Raw genomic sequence first — 26,809 nt, 5'->3', positions numbered from 1 at the left:
AATCTTGGAGGACAAAAAACTCTAAATAGTATTCTTTTTTGTGATCCAAACTTAGATGTTTTCCTGAATACAAAAATATTCTTGTCTGTACACAAATTTATATAGAAACGGCTAACAGATTCAGTAGCTAGCGTATTATTGTTTCAAAACTGTTAATCATTAATATTGTTAAATCTATATACAACACTAACATATATAATATCAGCATATGTATGAGATGCACACTGTCTTCACTTTCCAGCACATTGTACATATCCTTCATATGAGCACTGTATATAAATTTATATTGCGCACTATGTTTCCACAATGTGATGCTTCAACTGTAAATTGTTAATTTTCATTATGCAATATTATGTATAACTGTATATATGGAGAAGGTGGTAATAAGTGCTGCACTTGTGCCCAATCCCTTTGTCTTTTTGGACAATACAATATGTTTAATAATAATAATAAGCAACCAATGTATTATGATCAGGGTCCATTGGTATCCCTTCAGCAAGTGCGAATCAGGTCCTAACACATCTGTTTTGTCATGTATCACGCGCTATACAGTCGAACCTCGCTTATCCGGCCAATTGCTTTTTCTAAAATGTTGTCCGGATAAACGAGTTTCTGGATATCTGAATACCTTGTTATCTGACCAGAAGTCCTTCCCCTACCTCAATTCTACCGAGGCATATGTGAAATGAATGGCAAAAAATATGATTTATGAAGAATCGACCAATTACTAATAAAATACATTGTGCTGTACAGACCTACCAGCATGCTGTGACAGCGCACTGCATTACTGAAACGGCTGAAGAAATGCATATGTAGCCTAGTTTAGACTATGCACTTGTTTTGTGTACAGATACGACGGCGAGGTTAGGGCAACCTGACACACATGAGCATTAATAGCCATGTTTACCTGTACTAGTTGAGAGCCAAGGTTGAAGTCATTCATGTGTGAAAAATGTTGTCGAGGCATCTGTACATCTTCTTTGTCGAATTGCATTATTAAAGTACATCAAGATGAGACATCATATACAGTCATATATATTTGTTGAGCACAAAACCTTGACATTTCCAAGAAACTATGGGCGGCCATGTAGCATCAATATCTTATAAATTATATCACTGAACATAGGTCAAGGTGTATTCAGTAAACAAAGATCTGAAGGGCTGTATTTCCTTCATCGAACACACTATGCGTTCATTACAGTTTGTGACGGATTACGGATACGAACGAACTAGCACTTGTTTGGCAGGTAGGTTTTGTTAAGATTTGTTATCTTGTTCTCTCTCTACCCTCTACTTCCTTAATCACAATTTAAATCCTAAATAGACTTTCGGGCCTAACACTGGCAATTTTAGACCCTCTGTTTCTGTATTTACTTGAGCTCATTTCCCCTAAGGTTTACACATCTCATAAGACTAAGTCATCAATGATGTCAAAGCTGTCTGACATGTTTCTTATGAAGAGTTCATGAAGCTAAACAATGTCCAAGTGACTTAAGCACAAATATACGCGAACACTTCTGACATAGAATTTCTTAAGAAAATACAGTAAAAATGCTTCACTTTGAACACCTTGTTTTCTTTGAATACGATGTACCGTGACATAATAAAGTGGTATTCAGGTAGATATAATACTAATCTAAACATATGAATCCATTTGATGATACATCTGTGAGGTTTAAGTTGATTTTGACAGTCCGGGCCAAGTCGGACCCAACACAAGACAAACACTTCTGATAGAGACTATGTTGAGAATGTAGAGGGAAAAGGGCTTCACTTTGAGACCCTTGTTTTCTTTAAGTACAGCGACCTGAGACACTATAAAGTGGTATTTAGATAGATAAAATACTAATCTAAAGATGTGAATCCATTTGATGATACATCTGTGAGGTTTAAGTTGATTTTGACCGCCCGGGCCAAGTCGGACCGAACACTTCTGACATAGATTTTCTTATGAAAATACAGTAAAAATGCTTTACTTTGAGCCCCTTGTTTTCTTTAAATACGATGTAACGTGACATTATAAAGTGGTATATAGGTAGATATAACACTAATCTATAGATCTAAACACATTTGAAGATATATCTGTATGTTTAAAGTTGATTTTGACCGCCCGGGCCAAGTCGGACCCAACACAAGCAAAACACTTCTGATAGAGGCTATGTTGAGAATGTAGGGGAAAAAGGGCTTCACTTTGAGCACCTTGTTTTCTTTAAGTACAGCGATCTGAGAAACTGTAAAGTGGTATATAGGCAGATATAATACTAATCTAAAGATGTAAATCCATTTGATGATACATCTGTGAGTTATTAGTTGATTTTGACAGCCCGGGCCAAGTCGGACCGAACACTTCTGACATAGATTTTCTAAAGAAATACAGTAAAAATGCTTCACTTTGAGCACCTTGTTTTCTTTAAGTACAGTGATCTGAGACACTATAAAGTGGTATTTAGGTAGATATTATACTAGTTTATAGATGTGAATCCATTTGATGATACATATGTGAGTTTAAAGTTGATTTTGAGAGCCCGGGCCAAGTCGGACCGAACATCTGTGTGACTGTTGAGAGTATAGGGAGAAGAGGTCTACTTTAACCAATGTGTCTGCTTTAAATACGACGATCAGTGACATTATAAAGTGGTATTTACTTATATATAGTACGGTCCTATAAATATAAACACTATGCTCACAGATGGAAATTTGTATCACGATAGCTAGAAGTATTTGATACGTTTCAAATCTTACTTCGTTTAACGATTGCTCTTTTACATGTTACCAAGATCAGCGACGCTTACACACTGCTCCACTTTCTGGTTGTCAAACGATTTACTCCGAATTACTTATTTATGGTGCACTTTTTTGTTGGTTGATTGTTCATTAATGTCATGTGTGTATGTTGCATCAATTATATGTAGGTATGATCGCCGATAATGAAGTAATTAGCCAGTAACACTTTGGCCCGTCTTGGCCCGGCCCGGCCCGACTTTTAGGCAATGCCCAATTACGTTGGGGAGCGGGTTCATTTCTGCACCAGAAGTGGGGGACAACGTCATGGCTCCCACAGGAATCCGACTTTAGACGTCAGCGATACGAAACAGAGCGAACACTGAGGGGTCTGAAATCAAGCCGTCCTTCCACATGATTGCGTCTGACACACAGACGCCTCAGACAACAGTGGGAACAGTTTGGAGGTCGTCAACTGCGGCATTGGAGAAACACCATGTTTTCTTAAGAATCGAGGTTATATTTACACATTACAGATGGCAGACAACGTATTTGGAGACGGCGTGGAGAGTGGTACTTTCCGGCAGCAGTACCATCCGTCAGAACACGATACGTACGGTGGTGGCAGCGTCATGATCTCAGGTGACATCACATACGACAAGAAGACAGATCTAATGATCGTGTAAGGGAGTGGGTGAGTTGGGTTTAACGCCGCTTTTAACAGTATTCCAGTCATATCACGGCGTGTCAGCTTAATGTGGGAGGAAAGCCCTGGCGTGCCCAAGGGACGCAACTCTGCACAGCGAATTGCGGCGCCTTAGACGACTGGGACACCCGTGCCCCCTAAGGGGACATGACCGGTCTACGTTATGTGGACCAAGGGAAACGTCCCGTGGTCATCCCTTTTTACCCGTGTGTGGGTCAGAACTTTGAGTTCCAGGATGACAAGGCACGTCCTTGCAGAGCTCGTATTGCAGTCGACTGTCTGAGGCATTAAGGTGTCACAACATGGTCCTCGCCAGCCAAATCTCCAGACATTTCACTGATTGAACTCCTTTGGGATCGTTTTGCGCAATTGACGTGAAGGACTGGTCGGAGGCTTGGGCTGGTGAACCTAGAAACATAATCAGGTTGCATCTGGGATTATAGCCACGGTCATAGGATTCTGCCGCGCCGGGGGTACCCGACTTAAGTACTTCGGTCAAAGAATCCCTCAGAAATAATTTCTGATTTTACATATGTCTTGCATCTAAAGATATACCCTATATACAGTTAAATGTTCAATCATACTGTATAAATACCGTCAGTCCCGATTTGGTAAAATAGCACCTGGAATCAGAGACCATATTAACTGACGCTGACTCTTTTTTCTCTTCCCACCAACATATATCTGCATTGCATAATGACTCTTATTATTTTAATCAATATCTTGGCATACTTGTGCATGTGTCCTAGTATTTGATTACACATGCATGACTTTTTAGCAGTCATCTGTTTCTGAACTGAATATTATGCCAATTAAGATAAGTAACAAAAAAAGGACTCTGGTATTATTTCATGTTTGGAGAATCAATCAATTTCATTGTGAAAACATTTTTAATTTCTTACATAAGTTTCTTTGATCGTCATAAGATCAAAATAGATCCAAATTAAATTGAGGAGATTAAATTATGCAGTCTACTTCATTTCAGTCAGTCTGTCAAAATCCAGTCCTATTTTTCAGGCAATAATAAATGAATGAAAATTTAAGAAAACATATACCTTGCCCGAGTGAATCTGTTAATATACATATTGACTGAAATTTTCTGTCAATATACATATTGGGCCTGATTATAGACACTGACTGTAACATATGTAAGTATAATCTGTTATATGAAAAACAAATAACATAAATAAATCCATTTATCTACATGGAATGATTGCTGGGTTCAATTTGCATTTATTTAACCATCAGAAGATTTGATGATAAACTTTCTAAATTCATATTTGCTATATGATAATAATATCTACAAAATATACTTTATACTACAGGTGTCTTGAAGTACTGTTGAATGAAAATCAGGATACATAGCTACAGCAGGATAGTGTGTGGGTTTGTATGGGAAATAATTTTTAGAATCTTTTATTTTTTACGTTTCCATGGCAGCAAGATGGACTTAGGTTCTGTGATGGTAGGGTTCGTTTCCAGAGCATAACTCCTAAACCGTTCAATATTATTTCATGAAACTTTGCAGGTCTGTCAGGTAGATGCTGAACTGGTGCCTTTTGCTATTTAGAAATTTTAGAATGTTTTATTTTTTACGTTTCCATGGCTACAAGATGTACTTAGGTTCTGTGAGGGTAGGGTTTGTTTCCGGAGCATAACTCATAAACCGTTCAATATTTTTTCATGAAACTTTGCAGGTTTGTCAGGTACATGCTGAACTGTTGCCTTTTGCTATTTAGACATTTTAGAAATTTAGATTACACGTTTGATCACCATGCGTTAGTCTATAACATAGCCAGAAAATAGCAGAAAAGGAACAACTAAACCAAAAACATGTTGTAACAAATACCGTATTTCATTAACATAAAGAAAATAGCCAAAAAACAAACAGAGATGCATTTTGTGTATTTCCTAAGTATTGTCACACATGCCTCAACAGTCCAAAGTATAAGTATATACATAGGTTTCTGGCGTGCCCAAGGGACGCAACTCTGCACAGCGAATCGCGGCGCCTTAGAAAATAGCAGAAAAGGAACAAATCAAAACAAAACAAAATGTTGTAACAAATAATGTATTTCATTAACATAAAGAAAATAGCCAAAAACAAACAGATAGATTTTATGTATTTCCCAAATATTGTAACAAATGCCTCAAGAGTCCTAAAAATGATTCATTAATGTTTTGTGTATATAAGTATATACATATGTGTTCAGAGTTCACTGCCTAATCATCCTTCTTCTTAAACACACTCTTGACTCTTCTGAAGAAGTTGGCCACCCTGGATAGCAAGGCCTTCAGGAAGGAGTGGGTTGGCTGGATGATCTCCTCATCCACGAGATCTACTTCAATAAAGTCACTGTCGTCCACGATGTACTGACCAGCGATGGTGAGGGACACAGAGGGGACAGTGCTGGGGCGAAGGGTCTGTGGGACGGGCAGGTGGGACAAGTGGGCAGGGATGCTCAGGGACTTCGAAGTGGGTTGCTATAGATGGGGAGGTAGAGGAAAGAATGGAATGTAAGGAGAGAATATTATTTAGATGGAGAAAGTTATTCAATCATTGAAATTTATTGCAGCAAGTGAAAGCTTTTGGTGGTAAAGACAGAAGAGGAATAAAGTGAAAAAGGCCTATTGGAGATTACAATTCAGAGTTAATGTGTGTTAGAAACTACAGAAAATGTCAAATTGAAAACATGAAGTAAACAATGATATAATGTAAATACTGAAGGTTGATAATGCAAAGAGGAAATAGATAGTAAAGATGATGATATGAAGGATATTCTTGGAAGTACATATGTGACAAACTTTACAGCCTTTTGACAAAAGTTATGTCTCAACGTTCATAATAGCACACTGTTGGTTAAAAGTAGGAAATAGTATAGGCATGGAGTTACAGCTTTATGACAGGGACCAGTACACAAAAGTGTTCCACATATGGGTGAAAACTCATGGAAGTGCTAAATAGGCATGGTTAAAGACAAGCCTTTATGACACCTACATGGCAAGGGGCAGGATAAGTCAGTTGGGACAGAGGCTGGAGGAACCAGATCATCCGATCAACTGTGGAGAAACAGAAGAATAAACATACAGGGTATTAAACACCCAGAATGTATGTTGCTGGTCCCTAACCTTTTGGTGGTGACTTGTAAATAATATATCCTTTCGTAGGGCTGGAAAATATTTATTTTTTCACTATGAACTTGCACTACTGATTCGTGTTTAGTCGAACAGTTATTAATGCAACCATTTAAGGTCAGAATCCATATTTTTTACATTGTGTGCGACTGTGATGGATACTTGTATCGACAACTAAAAAGTCGCGGTGTATCGTCCCACTTTATTTATTTGTGCTGACAGGTTGTATGTAGCTAAGCTTTTAGGGGTTCACCTTTTCCAAAATGTTCCATTTTTATGTTTGATAAAGTGTAATGGTAATAATCAAGGGCAGCTAGCCTGGACACTTCAAAGTATATATCCCTGTTACTTTATAACCTGAACCCTTCAGACAAAATATGGGATAATAAGTTACAGTTTACCTTTCACTGCTAAACTAATTCTATTTGATAAAATACAAGGGATTCCGCCTAGGCATACAATATTGATTTGGGCTCAGACTGCTGTGTCAGTTCTGAGAGTTTATAAGAAATCATGGGCAGATCCAGGTTTAGAAAACAAGGCTGGGGGGCTGGGGTGTGTTCCACTTGTGCTATTTGTAACTTCAGCATGGGCAGTTCCCACCCAAAACACTTCCCCAAGACTCACAAACACTTCATGTAAACCACTGTTAATGAATTTACGGAATTCATGTTACAACCATATCAACATGTTACCATGGTAGGAAAGGCGCCTAAACAATGTCAATGAGATTTAAAAAAACAGAGAACCCACATTTTCAAAAATTATTTACAAGTTCAAAGTACACAAGGGCCCCTACATTCAACATCTTAAGCCCCTAAAGCATGCAAAGTGTTTGAAGACCAGTACAGGAGCCATGATACACACGGTCTCATCACACTAATAGACCAACGTGAAGGTACGGAATCTACTGAAGCGTAATTAGAATTGTACCTTGAACATAAGTGCTCGCATTCATGGTGGCAGGTTCAAGAATTGCAACAAAGGGTAGGAAAAAAACGTTTTCAGAACAGCAAAGTGCAGATGTAGCATCAAAAATGGCGTCGATGTAACATTAAAGTGACAACCGTCGTCAAGGAAGACATGAAGTCTCGTAAGATCACACGATATTACAAAATAAAGTTAAACTGGCTCCCGACCTTATTTGCGCTTGCACTGGGGTGTTAGAGACGGAGCTCGGCTGTATTTTAAGGAGAGTAGTTTAGTCGCGCCATCATATAAATGGAGCAAAATTAATTATGAGCTGAATTAATTCCTCCAGTCACGATTCTGGGTGTTACTAGTTACTATTCAACCAGCAGCTTGTAAGGGTCCGTCAAATTTAAGGTACGACAGTGACTATAATCATACTATGACTATTTTCACAACCAGCATATAAAGGGTGCAAGGGATTTATTCTGACCGGGACCTCACGGGGACTGGTATATCGAGATGACAGGTACTATCAGCCGACCCTGGATGGTTGGTACACTAGTTTCAGGTCATGAGTGAGTATGGTTTTACGCCGCTTTTATGTTGGGAATCGACCCCGGGTCTTCAGCGTGACCAGCCAACGCTTTAACCACTAGGCTACCCCAGCGCCCCTTCAGGTCACGATCAGGTCATGACCAGGGGCATGATCAACAATACTTGTCTTATGGAGTACTCTGACTTGCTTGAACAAGATTGACAATGTCTTACCCGAACAAAACACTTAAAACATTAAGTAGGAGACAGCTTTCATTTTAGCTTATTTCATTAAAGAAAAGATATCACATGGGAAAAAATATCATGATATGAAATATTTCAGTTTAAGAAATATAAATTAATGTTGAGGGTTCGTTAAAAATTCAAAACTGGTAATCAATGATTGATAAGTAATAAGAGGTGAGGTGAAATGGGGTTTAACGTCGCGTCCAAGATTATTGCACTTATATAGCGACGTGTATGTGTGTGTGTGTGGCTGCTTGTACTAGTCCGGACTGATGCCTATTTATAGTGCTAGCACACTGAGATACCACGCCGCAGTTTAACATGAATACCCGACTCAGACACAGTATACTGACTCCGAACCGACCAGTCCTTGTTTTAGCCCTTAATGCCGAGCGCCAGACAGGGTAACAACAAATACCATCTTTTAGCGTCTTTGGGTATGACGCGGCCGGGGATCTAACCCCGGACCTTCCGCTCTCCGGGCGGACGCTCGACCACTAGACCACGGAGGCGGTCGATAAGTAATTAGAACAAGAGGCCCATAGGGCCTGTATCGCTCACCTGGATATTGACGCAATCATGACAAAATATACATTTGGATTGTACATGTATATAATAGGACTAGCACTGTAAAACCGGCAATATACAGGCAGCCACGCACGCATACACACACGTGCATGAACGTCGCTATATGCGCGACGTTAAACCCCATTTTACCTCACCTCACCAAGGTGATATCCATGTTGAAATTTATGGATGAAATATGATAGGCGTTGCATCATAGCCGTTTAGCCGAGTTCTTGCATCTGTTCCAATCAATGTGAGGATGTTATGACAAAATGTTCCCAAGCCTCCAAAATATTATTAGACTGCCAGAGATGGATACGCTCCTTCTCAACAGGAGGCGGTGGGTAGCCTATTGGTTAAAGGGTTAGCTCCTCATGCCGAAGACCCAGGTTCAATTGCCTACATGGGTACATGTGTGAAGCGCATTTCTGGTGTCCCCCGCACTGATATTCGTGGAATATTGCTGAAAACGGCGTAACACCGTACCCCTCACTCGTTCGTTATAAATTCGTTTAAAATATGTTATTTGTATCTCGGGCCTACCAGGAGTAGCCTGGTTGTCAAAGATGAAACATATTGCATCTGTACCAGAATGAAGACCATTTGGTCAACAAGAAATGTTGCAACCAGAGGATTTATTCATCTTCGTCACTCTGTGTGTTCATGGTACAGTGCGTGCGTGCGTGCGTGCGTGCGTGTTACAATTGTTTGGAGCCTTGGAAACACGATGCTGTGGGGCCATGACATTAATCCAGTGTCGGGAAGAAGTCGACAAAATGATTTGTGGTACAACGTCTGCCACACTCCATGCATTAATTTCCCATGGTGGTCAGACGTTATGTATTGTTCGTGGTACAACTTTCTACTCCATGATTTGATTATTACCAAACATTTTGCAAGTTATATATTTCCTATAAAGGGGCACTCTGTAATTCATGAGTTTCCCATATTTATTGCCCTAAAAAACCTAGTGTGAAGATTAAGTAATGTCCATGTAAACTGTTCAGTGGATGTGGGTGGATGGGATGTTTGGAATGTTAATTTCTTTCCAGAATTAAATAGGCTAAACACCTGATTAAAAGTTGCACCTGGATGCCTTTGTGAGAAAGTGAAATGATGATAATTTCCATGGTCAAAGGGAAGTAACCTTTTGGATGGGTGCGCTACCACGGGAGCCGGGAACCAGCTTATTGGGATGTATGCCGTTGGAAAATAAATGGTGACCTGACCTCTCTCTCTCTCTCTCTCTCTCTCTCATTCTAATAGTTTTGGTCCAGGAATAGAATAGTTGTTTTGATCTTGTAACATTAAATATTCGCCAACGCTGTTTAACTGTGGTTGTCACCTATTTTCGGGTGTCACGTGACCGCATTAGTTAGATTCAGGGGAAGTAACCCTCATCTTGTTACGTTCCTGACAGCACAATCATGTCCTTGGCATTGAGGAACATGTTTGATGTTGTGTTGATTTTGAATTATGACCGTTCAGTGCAATCTTTTCCATTGTATTCAATTAGTAACTGCTGCTGTATTCTATATGTAATCAGTTGGCATTGTTGAACTATTATTCTATTTACATGTAACAGATTTGAATGATCAAATATGTAATCACTGATAGGTCAAATTATGCATATTGTTGCATTAAATACACAATCCGGAAGTAATAGTTTTTGATTAAGCCTAATGGCATTGTGTAAAAGTGACTATATGCATGTATTATTTCCATTATGAGAATCGTTTTTTCTTGCTAAAACTTGTTATAGACATAGTATTTTTTGTATAATATGTATGAAGGCTGTTTATGCAAGTAGTATTCTAAATGCTGTATTCCTGTTACAGGTGTGCATTAGGATTATTGTAGACATCTTAAATGTTGAGACTGATGTATCAGCAGTAGCTAAACAGTTCCATTGAAGTTCACAAGTTGCTTTAAGTAAGTATACCTGGTAGGTCATTATGTTTCCTGGAAAAGTGTCATTAGGTAAACTATTTCTGATATATGTTCAGATGCATTCCGTTGCGCATTGTGATTGAGACTTCAGGTTGTATGCCGTTGGAAAATAAATGGTGACCTGACATCTCTCCCTCTCTCTGATTTAGGGTATACTGTTGTGTGCCTGACAACTTGGCGAGCGTGCCAGGATCAGCATATGTTGCTTGAAGTTCACTACAACAATAGTGAAGATGTCAGAGACAGAGTGGAGCAATTGTTTATGGACTACAAGTGTGATCACCATGTGTTAGTCTATAACATAGCCAGAAAATAGCAGAAAAGGAACAACTAAACAAACAAAATGTTGTAACAAAATAATGTATTTCATTAACATAAAGAAAATAGCCAAAAACAAAAAGAAATGAATTTTATGTATTTCCTAAATATTGTCACACATGCCTCAACAGCCCAAAGTATAAGTATATACATATGTGTTCAGAGTTCACTGCCTAATCATCCTTCTTCTTATAAAACACACTCTTGACTCTTCTGAAGAAGTTGGCCACCCTGGATAACAAGGCCTTCAGGAAGGAGTGGGTTGGCTGGATGATCTCCTCATCCACGAGATCTACTTCAATAAAGTCACTGTCGTCCACGATGTACTGACCAGCGATGGTGAGGGACACAGAGGGGACAGTGCTGGGGCGAAGGGTCTGTGGGACGGGCAGGTGGGACAAGTGGGCAGGGATGGTCAGGGGCTTTGAAGTGGGTTGCTATAGATAGGGAGGTAGTGGAAAGAATACTATGTGAGGAAAGAATATTATGTAGATGGAAAAGGTTATGCAATCATTGACCTTTATTGCAGCAAGTGAAAGCTTTTGGTGGTAAAGACAGAAGAGGAATGAAGTGAAAAAGGCCTATTGGAGATTACAATTCAGAGTAAATGTGTGTTAGAAACTACAGAAAATGTCAAATTGAAGACATGAAGTAAACAATGATATAATGTAAATACTGAAGGTAGATAATGCAAAGAGGAGATAGATAGTAAAGATGATGATATGAAGGATATTCTTGGAAGTACATATGTGACAAACTTTACAGCCTTTGGACAAAAGTTATGTCTCAACGTTCATAATAGCACACTGTTGGTTAAAAGTAGGAAATAGTATAGGCATGGAGTTACAGCTTTATGACAGGGACCAGTACACAAAAGTGTTCCACATATCGGTGAAAACTCATGGAAGTGCTAAACAGGCATTGTTAAAGACAAGCCTTTATGACACCTACATTGCAAGGGGCAGGGTAAGTCAGTTGGGACAGAGGCTGGAGGAACCAGATCATCCGATCAACTGTGGAGAAACAGAAGAATAAACATACAGGGTATTAAACACCCAGAATGTATGTTGCTGGTCCCTAATCTTTAGGTGGTGACTAGTAAATAATATATCATTTAGTAGGGCTGGAAAATATTTATGTTTTCACTATTAACTTGCACTGCTGATTAGTGTTTAGTCGAACAGTTATTAATGCAACCATTTAAGGTCAGAATCCATATTTTTTACATTGTGTGCGACTGTGATCGATACTTGTATCGACAACTAAAAAGTCGCGGTGTATCATGTATCGTCCCACTTCTATCATTTAGCAGTTAATAAATTATTTGTGCTGACAGATAGGTGGTATATAGCTAAGCTTTTAGGGGTTCCCCTTTTCCAAAATGTTCCATTTTTATATTTGGATAAAGGGTAATGGTTCTAATCAAGGGCAGCTAGCCTGGACACTGCAAAGTATATATCCCTGTTACTTTATAACTTGAACCCTTCAGACAAAATATGGGATAATAAATTACAGTTTACCTTTCACTGCTAAACTAATTCTATTTGATAAAATACAAGGGATTCAGCCTAGGCATACAATATAAATTTGGGCTCAGACTGCTGTGTCGGTTCTGAGGGTTTATAAAAAAATCATGGGCAGATCCTGGTTTATAACACAAGGATGGGGGGCAGGGGTGTGTTCCACTTGGGCTATCTGTAACTTCAGCACGGGCAGTTCCCACCCAAAACACTTCCCCAAGACTCACAAACTTCATGTAACCACTGTTATGAATTTACGGAATTCATTTTACAACCAAATCAACATGTTACCATGGTAGGAAAGGCGCCTAAACAATGTCAGTGAGATTTAAAAAAACAGAGAACCCACATTTTCAAAAATTATTTACAAGTTCAAGGTACACAAGGGCCCCTATATTTAACATCTTAAGCCCCTAAAGCATGCAAAGTGTTTGAAGACCAGTACAGGAGCCATGATACACACACGGTCTCATCACACTAATAGACCAACGTGAAGGTACGGAATCTACTGAAGCGTAATTAGAATTGTACCTTGAACATAAGTGCTCGCATTCATGGTGGCAGGTTCAAGAATTGCAACAAAGGGTAGGAAAAAAACGTTTTCAGAACAGCAAAGTGCAGATGTAGCATCAAAAATGGCGTCGATGTAACATCAAAGTGACAACCGTCGTCAAGGAAGACATGAAGTCTCGTAAGATCACACGATATTACAAAATAAAGTTAAACTGGCTCCTGACCTTATTTGCGCTTGCACTGGGGTGATATAGAGACGGAGCTCGGCTGTATTTTAAGGAGAGTAGTTTAGTCGCGCCATCATATAAATGGAGCAAAATTAATTATGAGCTGAATTAATTCCTCCAGTCACGATTCTGGGTGTTACTATTTACTATTCAACCAGTAGCTTGTAAGGGTCCGTCAAATTTATGGTACGACAGTGACTATAATCATACTATGACCATTTTCACAACCAGCAATATAAAGGGTGCAAGGGATTTATTCTGACCGGGACCTCGCGGGGACTGGTATATCGAGATGACTGGTACCATCAGCCGACCCTGCATGGTTGGTACACTAGTTTCAGGTCATGAGTGAGTGAGTGTGGTTTTACGCCGCTTTTAGCAATATTCCAGCAATATCAGGGCAGGGGACACCAGAAATGGGCTTCACACCGCCCCTTCAGGTCACGGGCATGATCAACAATACTTGTCTTATGGAGTCCACTGACTTGCTTGAACAAGATTGACAATGTCTTACCTGAACAAAACACTTAAAACATTAAGTAGGAGACAGCTTTCATATTAGCTTATTTCATTAAAGAAAAGATATTACATGGGAAAACATATCATGATATGAATATTTCATTTTAAGAAATATAAATTAATGTTGAGGCTTCGTTAAAAATTCAAAACTGGTAATCAATGATCGATAAGTAATTAGAACAAGAGGCCCATATGGCCTGTATTGCTCACCTGGATATTGACGCAATCATGACAAAATATACATTTGCATTGTACATGTTTATAATACTCTTAATATTTCGTAATTTTGACTCTGTCAGCATTTAAAATTGGTGGATAGCAAATCTGACAGCATGAACGTGTATTTATGTAGATACAAATGTGGCATAAAATTCTGAACCGTTTCCATGTTATGATCCGGGATATATCATATTAAAGGTATTATTCTCTTCATAACAAACAAATGTATACGATGCATCTGTTTATTATAGGGTGGGGATAATATCGGTTTGCATGTTATGGTCAAGGTTCTAACTCCTTTGGGAGTGCCGAACAGATGAACAGAAGGGCCAGTCCTGGTAGCACATGCGCATTCCTCTCATTATACTCTCAATTGTACAAATGGTTTATATGGTGAGGATCTTAACTGTGTCCAAGTTATAAACTCTTTTTAGCCCCGTCCCTTAGTCCCCGGGGGTGGGGTAGGGTTCAGCCCCTCCATTTCTCCAATTTGAATCCCCACCTTTGGAGAATGCTTCCAACCAAATATGGTTGATAACTATCTCTTAGTTCCAGAGAGGAAGTCGTCTGAAGCAATATAGCCAAATTACCCCTATTTCGCCCCGCCCCTCAGCCTCTTAGGGGGTGATCGGCCCTTCCATTTGTACAATTTTGAATCCCCACCACCTAGGGATGCTTCCAGTCTAATTTTGTTAATTTCCAATTAGTGGTTCAGAAGAAGAAGTCGTTTGAATAAAATGTTGACGGACCCTACGGTATGGCACAAGCTCACCTTGGTCGGGTTGGTTGGTTTGTTTGTTTGTTGTTTAACGCCGCACTCAGCAATATTCCAGCTATATGACGGCGGTCTGTAAATAATCGAGTCTGGACCAGACAATCAAGTGATTAAGATTATAAGCATCGATCCACGCAATTGGGATCGATGACATGCATCAACCAAGTCAGCGAGCCTGACCACCCGATCCCGTTAGTCGCCTTTTACGACAAGCATAGTCGCCTTTTACGACAAGCATAGTCGCCTTTTACGGCAAGCCTGGGTTGCTGAAGATCTATTCTACCCCGGATCTTCATGGGTCCACCTTGGTCGGGTGGTCGACTGGACGGCTCGGAGTCAGTATACTGTGTCTGAATGGGGTGTCAATGTTAAACTGCGGCATGTTATCTCAGTGGACTAGCACTGTAAAACCGGCAATACAGGCAGCCACGCACGCTCACAGACACGTGCATGAACGTCGCTATATGCGCGACGCTAAACCCTAAACGGCGTAACACCGTACTCACTCATTCGTTTTAAATTCATTTTAAATGTTTGATTTGTATCCTGGGCCTACTAGGTGCAGCCTGGTTGTCAAAAATGAAACATATTGTAACTGTACTAAAATGTAGACCATTTAGTCAACAAGAAATGTTGCAACCAGAGGATTTATTCATCTTCTTCACTCTGTATGTTCATGGTACAGTTTTCATGGTACAGTGCGTGCGTGCCTTGTTTGGAGCCTTGGAAACACGATGATGTGGGGCCACGTGCGTGCGTGCGTGCGTGCGTGCGTGCGTGTTACAATTGTTTGGAGCCTTGGAAACACGATGCTGTGGGGCCATGACATTAATCCAGTGTCGGGAAGAAGTCGACAAAATGATTTGTGGTACAACGTCTGCCACACTCCATGCATTAATTTCCCATGGTGGTCAGACGTTATGTATTGTTCATGGTACAACTTTCTACTCCATGATTTGATTATCACCAAACATTTTGCGAGTAATATATTTCCTATATATTGTAACAAATGCCTCAAGAGTCATGCGTTAGTCTATAACATAGCCAGAAAATAGCAGAAAAGGAACAAATCAAAACAAAACAAAATGTTGTAACAAATAATGTATTTCATTAACATAAAGAAAATAGCCAAAAACAAACAGAGATAGATTTTATGTATTTCACAAATATTGTAACAAATGCCTCAACAGTCCTAAAATGATTCATAATTGTTTTGTATATAAGTATATACATATGTGTTCAGAGTTCACTGCCTAATCATCCTTCTTCTTATAAAACACACTCTTGACTCTTCTGAAGAAGTTGGCCACCCTGGATAGCAAGGCCTTCAGGAAGGAGTGGGTTGGCTGGATGATCTCCTCATCCACGAGATCTACTTCAATAAAGTCAGTGTCGTCCACGATGTACTGACCAGCGATAGTGAGGGACACAGAGGGGACAGTGCTGGGGCGAAGGGTCTGTGGGACGGGCAGGTGGGACAAGTGGGCAGGGATGGTCAGGGACTTTGAAGTAGGTTGCTATAGATAGGGAGGTAGTGGAAAGAATGGAATATGAGGAGAGAATATTATGTAGATGGAAAAGGTTATACAATCATTGAATATTATTGAAACAAATAAAAGACTATGGTGGTAAAGACAGGAAAGGTGTGAAAAAGAAACAAGGTAAATAAAGATTATATATATATATATATATTAGATCCCGAAAAGGTAGATAATTTGTTTGTTGTTTAAAAACGCCGCACTCAGCAGTATTCCAGCTACATGGCCGCAGTCTGTAAACAATCGAGTCTGGACTAGACAATCCAGTGATTGACATGATGAGCATCTATGGTAAAGATGATGACTTGAAGGATATTCTTGGAAATACAAATGTGACAAACTTCACAGAATGACTGAAGCCTTTGAACCAAGGTACTCTCAACATTCATAATAGGGTTACATTAATTGCATACTGTTGGTTTAAGGTAGGAAAACAGTAAAAACATTCAGTTACAGCTTTATGAAAACAGGGACCAGTACACAGAGGTGTTCCACATATCGGTGAAAACTCATGGAAGTGCTAAATAGGCATTGTTAAAGACAAGCCTTTATGACACCTACATGGCAAGGGGCAGGATAAGTCAGCTGGGACAGAGGCTGGAGGAACCAGATCATCCGATCAACTGTGGAGAAACAGAAGAATAAACATACAGGGTATTAAACACCCAGAATGTATGTTGCTGGTCCCTAATCTTTGGGTGGTGACTTGTAAATAATATATCATTTTGCAGTTAATAAATTATTTGTGCTGACAGATAGGTGGTATATAGCTAAGCTTTTACGGGTTCCCCTTTTCCAAAATGTTGCAGTTTTATGTTGGATAAAGGGTAACAAGCATGAAATACTCATATCCCCCGCCAATATGACATGTCCGGTTTTGTGCAATGCATTAGCTCCCGTGAACTATGTTAACTTGGCCTTTTTGTAAATGGCCTAATTTGCAGCACTAAAAAAAGATATTACTGGTGTTGTTTCCCATCTGCAGTTAATGATAGAATATGTAACTGTATTTTGAATGAGTAAGGATGAGACAAATTGGCAAACAACTTCTATATTACAATTAGGATCGATGATTTCGTTGTAGATTCTAACACCGTTATCAAGCAGGTGAAGTACAGAGTATGGTTGACACCCCAAGAATATATACAGGATAGGAGGCAGTGTTTATACAGTTGAGTAGGTTTAAGATCAGTTACACTGTTGTATTTGTTATGAGTTGTGTTTCTGCATAAAGTATTTTCTAAAGATGTTCAAGGTACACAATGGGCCCTGCATTCCCCATCTTAAGCCACAAAAGTATGAGTATTTGTGGATCAGTACAGGAGTCATGATAGATCATAAAAATGATGATACCCACTGCCTCATCATACTTATATACCAACCTGGAGGTACGGAATCTACTGAAGCGTAATTAGAATTGTACCTTGAACATACGTGCTCGCATTCATGGTGGCAGGTTCAAGAATTGCAATAAAGGATAGGAAAATAACGCTTTCAGAACAGCAATGTGCAGATGTAGCATCAAAAATGGCGTCGATGTAACATCAAAGTGACAACCGTCGTCAAGGAAGACATAAAGTCTCGTAAGATCACGCGATATTACAAAATAACGTGAACTGGCTCCCGACTTCATTTGCGCTTGCACTGGGGTGTTATAGAGACGGAGCTCGGCTGTATTTTGAGGAGAGTAGTTTAGTCGCGCCAACATATAAATGGAGCAAAATTAATTATGAGCTGAATTAATTCCTCCAGTCACAATTCTGGCTGTTACTATTTACTATTCAACCAGCAGCTTGTAAGGGTCCGTCAAATTTATGGTACGACAGTGTCTATAATCATACTATGACTATCTTCACAACCAGCAATATAAGGGATGCGGGTGCAGGCTAAAACACACCTCAGCAAAACGTCACTGATTTCTCGGGCGTAGTAGTAGTATATATGCTTTTATTTACATGTTTTATTATGTTATGATGTAGTATATATGATTTATTTATATTATTGACATTGTCATTGTCTTGTTTTTCACAGTTATACACAGTACTTCCACATTTGAATATCATCACATCCTTGTTCAAAAGACTGGTCCATTAACCACAGAGCATTAATTGTGTCAGTAACTGAGGCAGAGTGAGGTCACCATCTTTGTATGTCTGCCAGACGTGGAATATCTCGTGGAGGTGGAGGGGCGGTCGGGTAGCCTAGTGGTTAAAGCGTTCGCTCGTCACGCCGAAGACCCGGGTTCGATTCCCGACATGGGTACAATGTGTGAAGCCCATTTCTGGTGTCCCCCGCCGTGATATTGCTGGAATATTGCTAAAAGCGGCGTAAAACCATACTCACTCACTCACTCACTCACTCGTGGAGGTGGAGATGTGGAGGACTTCCTCATGTTGGCCCTGAGATCTTCCTCGCATTGGAGTAGACGCTAATTTCTAATGTAAACGTTTTTTAAGGCGATTAACATTTCAAAATTATTTGTTTTTGCAAGTGACCAAAGAGTTTAATTTCATTTATTTTATTTCAAGCATGTGATGTTTTCACAATATGTTAAGTTGCGCCTTCGAATCCCAGTCGGCAAGTAAATTGGAATAGAGGCTAATATCTAATGTAAACGTGTTTTAACATGTTACAATTATTTGTGTTTGCAATTTCATATATTTCAGTACCAAGGTAAAAAAAAAAAATAAGGTGCCGTTTTCGCAAGGCAATAGTAGCCGTTGTCGCTTTAGGCGAGGTGACATTTTCGCCGATCGCTGGCGTTTTCGCTCGGTGACGTTTTGCTGAGATTAATCTGACCGGGACCTCATGGGGACTGGTATATCGAGATGTCAAGTACCATCAGCCGACCCTGCATAGGTGGTACACTAGTTTCACGTCATGACCAGGGGCATGTTCAACAATACTTGTCTGATGGAATACACTGACTTGCTTAAACAGGGTTGACATGACCAAACCCGAACAAAACACTTAAAACATTAAGTAAGAGACAGCTATGAATATATACTGAACAACAAAAGTTCTTGTGACATTGAATAAGATTTAACGCAACGTTATGTTTTTTACCAAATCTGAAACAATTTCGATGTGCAACAGATAAAAGACTCCTGTAAGTGTTCAAATGGTTGAATTTGCCATACTGACTTCAGAAAATGCGTGAATTCATAAAAAAAACCATGAACATGCCAAAACGTCAATTTACAAATCAATAGCGTGTGTGTCCACCTCTGGTTGCGATGCAAGCAACACATCTTCGTCTCATGGATTGGACCAGGCGTCGCACAAAGTCATGTGCGATATATGTCCATATCTGCTGGAGCATGTTTCGAAGTTCCTGGAGTGTCTGTGGAACACGTGGTTGACGACGTCGAAGGCGCCGATCCATCTCATTCCACATGTGCTCGATTGGTGAGAGATCAGGGGAGCGAGCCGGCCAGGGGATGACATTCACGTTGTTTTGTTGAAGAGAATCCTGAACAAGTCGAGCAATATGAGACCGGGCGTTGTCATGTTGAAAGGTAATGTCTGGGCCATGACAACGCAAAAACGGTAGAACAACAGGGCCGATGATCTCGTCGCGGTAGCGCTGTCCATTGAGATTTCCCTCTACCATTATCCCACCCCATACCATAATGCGGCCGCGCGCAAACCTATCTTCTTCCATGACACAATGACGTAACGTTCACGTAACGTTCACCTCGACGTCGGTACACTCGAATCCGTCCATCGCTGTGGCTGAGGTGAAAACGAGACTCGTCAGTGAATAGAACTTGTCCCCACTGCATGGCCGTCCAGCTTAGACGCTGTCTGCACCACTGTAGACGTGCTTGACGGTGGTTTCCTGTCAAAATGGGACGTCTGGCGGGTCTTCTGGCGACAATCCCTGCACATCTAAGGCGACGACGTACGGTTTGTGAAGATATTCGTGGAAGGCCACGGGTGCTTCTTGCAGTCACTGTTGCTGGCTGGAATCAATTTCGTAGGTGTGTTGTTCGAATCCAGTTGTCTTGTCGATTATTGGTTACGCGTGGCCTGCCACTCCGAGGATGGTCTCTGACTGCATTCGTCTGTTGCCAACGTTGCCAAATGGTGTTTCTGTGGACGTTAAATTGTCTTGCAACATCACGTTGACTCGATCCTGCTCCGGACAGGCGTGGCATTTCGTAATGTTGAATAATTGCGTAATTCTGTTGGTTTTCTGAGTGGTTGTTGTCAGCACGATGCTCAACAATGCGTATTAAATCCCGTTAACGCACATGTTTTTATGCCCATTATTGGGTAGTGAAATGCATGGGGCTTGCATAAAAGTCAACTTTTGTATGGAATGCATGCTTTTCTGTAGCAGTTGCGTTTTTGTGACTTGATTCCATACATGTACTACAATATTGAAAACCAAACTTTACTTGTTTGAAAATTTCACTAAAATATTGGTATCACAGAAACTTTTGGTGTTGAGCATATAATTCATAATGGCTTATTAATATTTTATCAGATGATCAGATATTATTTCATTAAAGAAAAGATAATACATGGAATTTTTTTTTCATGATATGAATATTTCAGTTTAAGAAATATAAATTAATGTTGGGGCTTCGTTAAACATTCAAAACTGGTAATTAAAAAATTAGAATAAATACTTATTTCATTTACAGTATTCTTTCTTACATTTGTGAACCATAATTTCATATGATTTGTTCCTTTATTATAACAGTTAATTATAGAGGACATTTGTCCTTTCTTATCAAATAACATGTTTATCTCATGGAGTGGCGTGACCGAAAGACCGGATCCGTGGTTTGGTGGATAGAGCGTCTGCCCCGAGAGAGGAAGGTGGGTTGTTCGATCTCAAGCCGCAGACGTTATAAGATGGTAAAACAACGCCTGGTCGGCTCGGAGTCAGTATAACGTGTCTGAATGGGGTGTCAATGTTAAACTGCGGCATGTTATCACAGTGGGCTAGCACTATAAAATCGGCTAGTATAAGCAGCCACGCACACACACACGTGCATGAACGTCGTCATATGCGCGACGTTAAACCCCATTTCACCTCACCTCACCAAGGTGATATCTATGTTGAAATGTATGGACGAAATGTGATAGGCGTAAGCCGTTGCATCTTAACCGCATCTATTCCAATTAATGTCAGGATGTCATGACAAAATGTTCCCAAGCCTACAAAATATTATTGTCCACACTGAAACATGAACCCAGCTAGACCACCAGAGATGGAAACTCTCCTCAACAGGGGGCGGTAGGTAGCCTATTGGTTAAAGGGTTGAACACCTGATCAAATGGTGCACCTGCATGCCTTTGTGAGAAAGTGAAATGATGATTATTTCCATGGTCAAAGGGAAGTAACTCTTTGCGCTACCACCCAAAGGTCAACTGACGTTGCGCATAGTGAGCCGGGAAATAGCTTATTGGGCTGTATGCCGTTGGAAAATAAATGGTGACCTGACATCTCTCTCTCTCTGTTTTAGGTATGTATGCATTAATGTTGGTCGAAATAAGGCCGTCTTGTATCACATATTGTAGATAACAATGCCAGGAAATAGGTTGTGGGTATTCTGTCAGAGGTAGCATCGTATATAGTTGTATTTTCGATTTATCGAGCCAAGCAGAAACCTCATGGTTAGCATTGGTAAACTATTTTTTGTTTTAATGTACAGGTGTCAAGGCACCAAAATCCAGCAATAAATCTTTGCCGTCAATTTTGTTGAACCTGGACCTCTTAAATACTGGACTATAATCGAGCCAAGCAGAAACCTCATGGTTAGCGTTTCACTTTTTGACTATTAAAGGAATGTGATTCCCATTTTAGGAATGGGAATAGGATTCTAATAGTTTTGGTTCAGGAATAGAATAGTTATTTTGATCTTGTAACATTAAATATTCACCAACGCTGTTTAAACTCTGGTTGTCACCTATTTTCGGGGGTCACGTGACCGCATTAGCACGATTCAGGGGAAATAACCCTCATCTTGTAACGTTCCGGAAAGCATATGTGCTAGTCACTGAGGAACATGTTTGTTATTGTGTTGATTTTGAATTATGACCGTTCAATGCAATCTTTTCCATTGTGTGCAATTAGTAACTGCTGCTGTATTATATATGTAATAAGTTGGCATTGTTGATCTATTATTCTATTTACATGTAACAGACTTGAATGTCCAAATATGTAATAACTGATAGGTCAAATTATGCATATTGTTGCATTAAATACACAATCCGGAAGTAATGGTTTTTGATTAAGCCCAATGGAATAGTGTAAAAGTGACTATTTGCATGTATTATTTCCGTTATGATAATCTGTTTTTCTTACTTAATCTTGTAAATGAAATAGTAATTTTTGTAAAATATGTATGAAGGCTGTTTATGCATGTAGTATTCTAAATATAGTATACCTGTTACGGGTGTGCATTATGATTATTGTAGACATCTTGAATGTTGAGACTGATGTATCAGCAGTAGTTTTCATGCAGTATTGTGTTGTTGTTAAACAGTTACATTGAAGTTCACAAGTTGCTTTAAGTAAGTATACCTGGTAGGTAGGTCATTATATTTCCTGGAAAAGTGTCACTAGGTAAACTATTTCTGATATATGTTCAGATGCATTCATTTTGATTGAGACTTTGGGCTGTATGCCGTTGGAAAATAAATGGTGACCTGACATCTCTCCCTCTGTTTTAGGATATATTGTTGTGTGGCTGACAACTTGGCAAGCGTGCCAGGATCAGCATATGTTGCTTGAAGACCACCACGACAATATTGAAGATGTCAGAGACAGAGTGGAGCATCAAATCCCGGATGTACGGTCTGGATGTTGGTGTGTTGACAGAATCGCTGGAGCGGCTTGGAATACCTGTCAAGGCTGGTACCGACAAATCAATGTGTTTGACAACTTTAGAATCCTATATGGTAGAATGTCGGAATGATCCAAGCAATGGGGGAAAAGAAGATGCAGCTATTACCAGCTGCTGCAGCTGAAAAGCAAAGAGGTTCCTATCATGAACCTAAGACCGTGACCACATCAGCCAACAATGGTGAGGGTAGCAGATGTTAAAGGAGTTCAAGATTCATGGACCTGTCATGAAGCAAGGAATAGGTTTCATCCGTTTGAAAAGACAGATTGAGAAGAAAGGGGTTACAGTACTGTTGAGATTATTGATGGTGTTCATAGAGCCATTCCACCAACAGAGTCACTGAGGGGATACATTGAAGGAAAGGCTGATCTTAGTTTACCCATTCTCTGGAAGCTTCTCCGAACAGTCTCTGAGGAAAAATCTGCGACAGAACTTTATCAGGACCTTAGTTGTGGTGTTCAAGGGGAAAAAGAAGAAACTTTAGATTTTGTTTGGAGGATTCTTGATTTCTTGAGTCAGAAAATAAATTTCTCATCCAAAGAGGATGGATCTGATAAAAGGTATGACCAGAACCTGATGATAAGTATGACCCTGAGAACAATACTCACTGGCTTGAGAGACCCCATTATTGTACAAGAATTGAGGAACATCGGTCTGGTTGGCGCTGCTGTGTCTGCCGAGAAGGAGCGGAAAAGGAAGAGCACACATGTTGCTGATGTTAGGTCTGTAGTGTTTGAAGAATCAAAGGATGAAACAAGTGAACTGTTAGGCGACAGTAAATTGGCCGGAAGAACATACCCTTTGAAGGATGGGTCGAAGTATCTTTCGAACTGATGAAGGGAACCACTGATCGGAAATTTTCTTTTCCATTTTTAGTTACTAAGATGTCCATCACTACCCCAATCATAGGTATTATTGTGATCGAGCAATATCTCTTCAGTCATGCAGAGTGTAGCAGAGTCAATGTCAGACAATCAGGACTGCCAGCAATTAGGAAAGAAAAACTGGAAGCTGTAGTTAAGCTGTTGCAAGAGGAGCGACCTGATGCAATATGTGACGTTCAGAGTGGAAGACAAGTAATATGTATCAAAGCTGGTCAAGTGTTACAAGTGAAGTGCATGGTCGCCACCAATGTAAGTGAACCCACCACTGTCTTGTTTGAACCAAACATTGAGGAACCTTGGCCTGATGGACTGAAGATTCAAGGATCACTTCTTAGGTTGAAGAGATTCACCAAAACAAACATTCCGGTAACGTTAATGAACTGTACTAGTCATGACATTAAAGGTCACAGCAGGACATGTCTTGGTACACTGCAGCAAGTGAGATCTGTCATACCATTACAAGGTGAGGACGAGCCAGATCTTGACTGGAATTTAGATGATATCCTGGTATCAGATAAGACATCAGACACCACAAGCATACAAGAGCACTGGCATCCCCCAGTAGACTAAGTGATGATTTATGCGAGGAACAACAGGAAATGATCAAGCAGATGTTATATGAAGAGTCAGATGTCTTCAGTAAGACAGATGATGATATTGGGACAATAACTGATTTGAAAATGGACATTCAACTCACTGATAATGTACCTGTACAGAAGTCATATGTGTCCATTCCTAGGCCTTTTTACAAATAAGTTAAAGATTATCAAGAAGACCTTATAAACAAGGGATGGGTACGACACTTGAAGTCATATTACTCGAGCCCTCTAGTTTGTGTCAGAAGAAAGGACTCAAGTCTGAGACTATGTGTTGACTATTGGGCACTCAATAGTAAGACGGTCTGTGACAGGCACCCTCTACCACGCATGCAGGATGCCCTTGACAGTTTGGGTGGAAACCAATGGGGGAAGGCCTATCACTAGGGCTTCATCAAGGAAAGTTGTAGACCATATACTGCTTTTATTAGTCCTTGGGGGCTATATGAATGGATACGCATTCCTTTTGGTTCAACTGGAGCACCAAGTGCATTCAAGCACTTAATGAACACTTGCTTACAAGGGCTGAGGGACACTATTTGTATTTTATAGTCTTCAGCAAAGATTTTTCACAACATGTAGTAGATGTAAGGAATGTCTTGCAATGGTAAAAGGAATCTGGGAATAAACTAAAACCTCGTAAGTGCAATCTATTTAAGAAACAGGTGCGCTACCTTGGACACATTGTCTCAGAACATGGCGTTCAGATGGACCCAAGAGACAGCAGAAAAGAACTCAAACGCTTCGGATGAAAAAGCACATTGTCGATTATGAGCAGTCAGGGACGGACAGTGATTCTTCAGAAGGCAGTGGCCAAGTGGAGATCGATGTGAAGGAAGTTTATCCTGAGAAGCATTTTGCTGCGTCAGAAAATGCCAATGAAACAACTCCCAGTATCAAGTCGGTCGACGGATCATGGTTCTAGTAGTTATGAGGATCAAGATGATACTGATGTGAGTGCAAGTGAGCAGTCACCGGATGGTGACAATTCTGTGAGGACCTGTGACCAAATAGATCCACAGCTACAATCAACAGAGAGTGAGGAAGAGTCCACAGATTTTCATTATGCCGATGATGAAGCAGAGGTGAGGAAGTCACAACGATGAAAGAAATGTCCTGTCAAAACTGACATATGACACAACAGGAAAGCCAACTGAATGTGAACAGAAAACAAACCTGAACCTTTTGCGACTTGCATGTCCTGTGGTACCTGTTACATAGTATTACCCATACCAAGTACTGTTAATACCAGTGATACATTACCCCTGGTTCCGTCCAGAGAGACCTTTACAAGTGAAGAACTAACATTAAAACTTCACTTTGAGCACAATGGTATGACCTTAATATTTTATGTATGGATTGCCTTATCGGAAGAGACATCCAAGTTTGTTGTATTTAGTACAGTCTGAAGTACAAAAGGTTTTTCCACTTAGAATAACTATAAGTAACAGTAAAAGGTTTGCAGTATAGTTTGACTGGACGTCTAGCAGTATTGTTACCTTCAGTGTCAAATATCATGATGTATGTAAAACTACAGGTTGTACACTTTGAAAGTGGTATTTTTCAACTACTGAAGAACTTATGTCTTAATATTTTAAGCAGCGCTGTCTGTAAATATGTTTTGTAAATTTGTAGTTCGCATACATATCTGTTGAAATGTTGGGTCGATGTTTTTTTTATGGGGGGCAGATGTAAGAAAGTGAAATAATGATAATATCCATGGTCAAGGGGAAGTAACTCTTTGGGTGGGTGCGCTACCACCCATATATAATATGTATGAAGGCTGTTTATGCAAATAGTTTTCTAAATGCTGTATTCCTGTTACAGATGTGCATTATGATTATTGTAGACATCTCGAATGTTGAGAATGATGTATCAGCAGTAGCTAAACAGTTACATTGAAGTTCACAAGTTGCTTTAAGTATGTGTACCCGGTAGGTCATTATGTTTCCTGGAAAAGTGTCACTAGGTAAACTATTTCTGATATGTGTTCAGATGCATTCCGTTGTGCATTGTGATTGGGACTTTGGGCTGTATGCCGTTGGAAAATAAATGGTGACCTGACA

At 39.9% G+C, this 26,809-nt stretch overlaps 1 long non-coding RNA gene across 1 annotated transcript; it reads left to right on the top strand.

The window, feature by feature from the left end:
- The first annotated feature begins 874 nt into the window (after positions 1-874).
- LOC124145897 lies at positions 875-26,809 on the top strand. Its single transcript, XR_007218213.1, has 2 exons — positions 875-1,247; positions 23,091-26,809. It is a non-coding gene; the product is annotated as an uncharacterized LOC124145897 (long non-coding RNA).

Source organism: Haliotis rufescens, unplaced genomic scaffold (assembly GCF_023055435.1).
Source record: "Haliotis rufescens isolate VD_foot unplaced genomic scaffold, xgHalRufe1.0.p SCAF_45, whole genome shotgun sequence".
NCBI classification, from domain to species: Eukaryota; Metazoa; Mollusca; class Gastropoda; order Lepetellida; family Haliotidae; genus Haliotis; species Haliotis rufescens.
The sequence above is the reverse complement of the archived record's forward strand: the minus strand, read 5'-3'. Positions and strand labels throughout refer to the sequence as shown.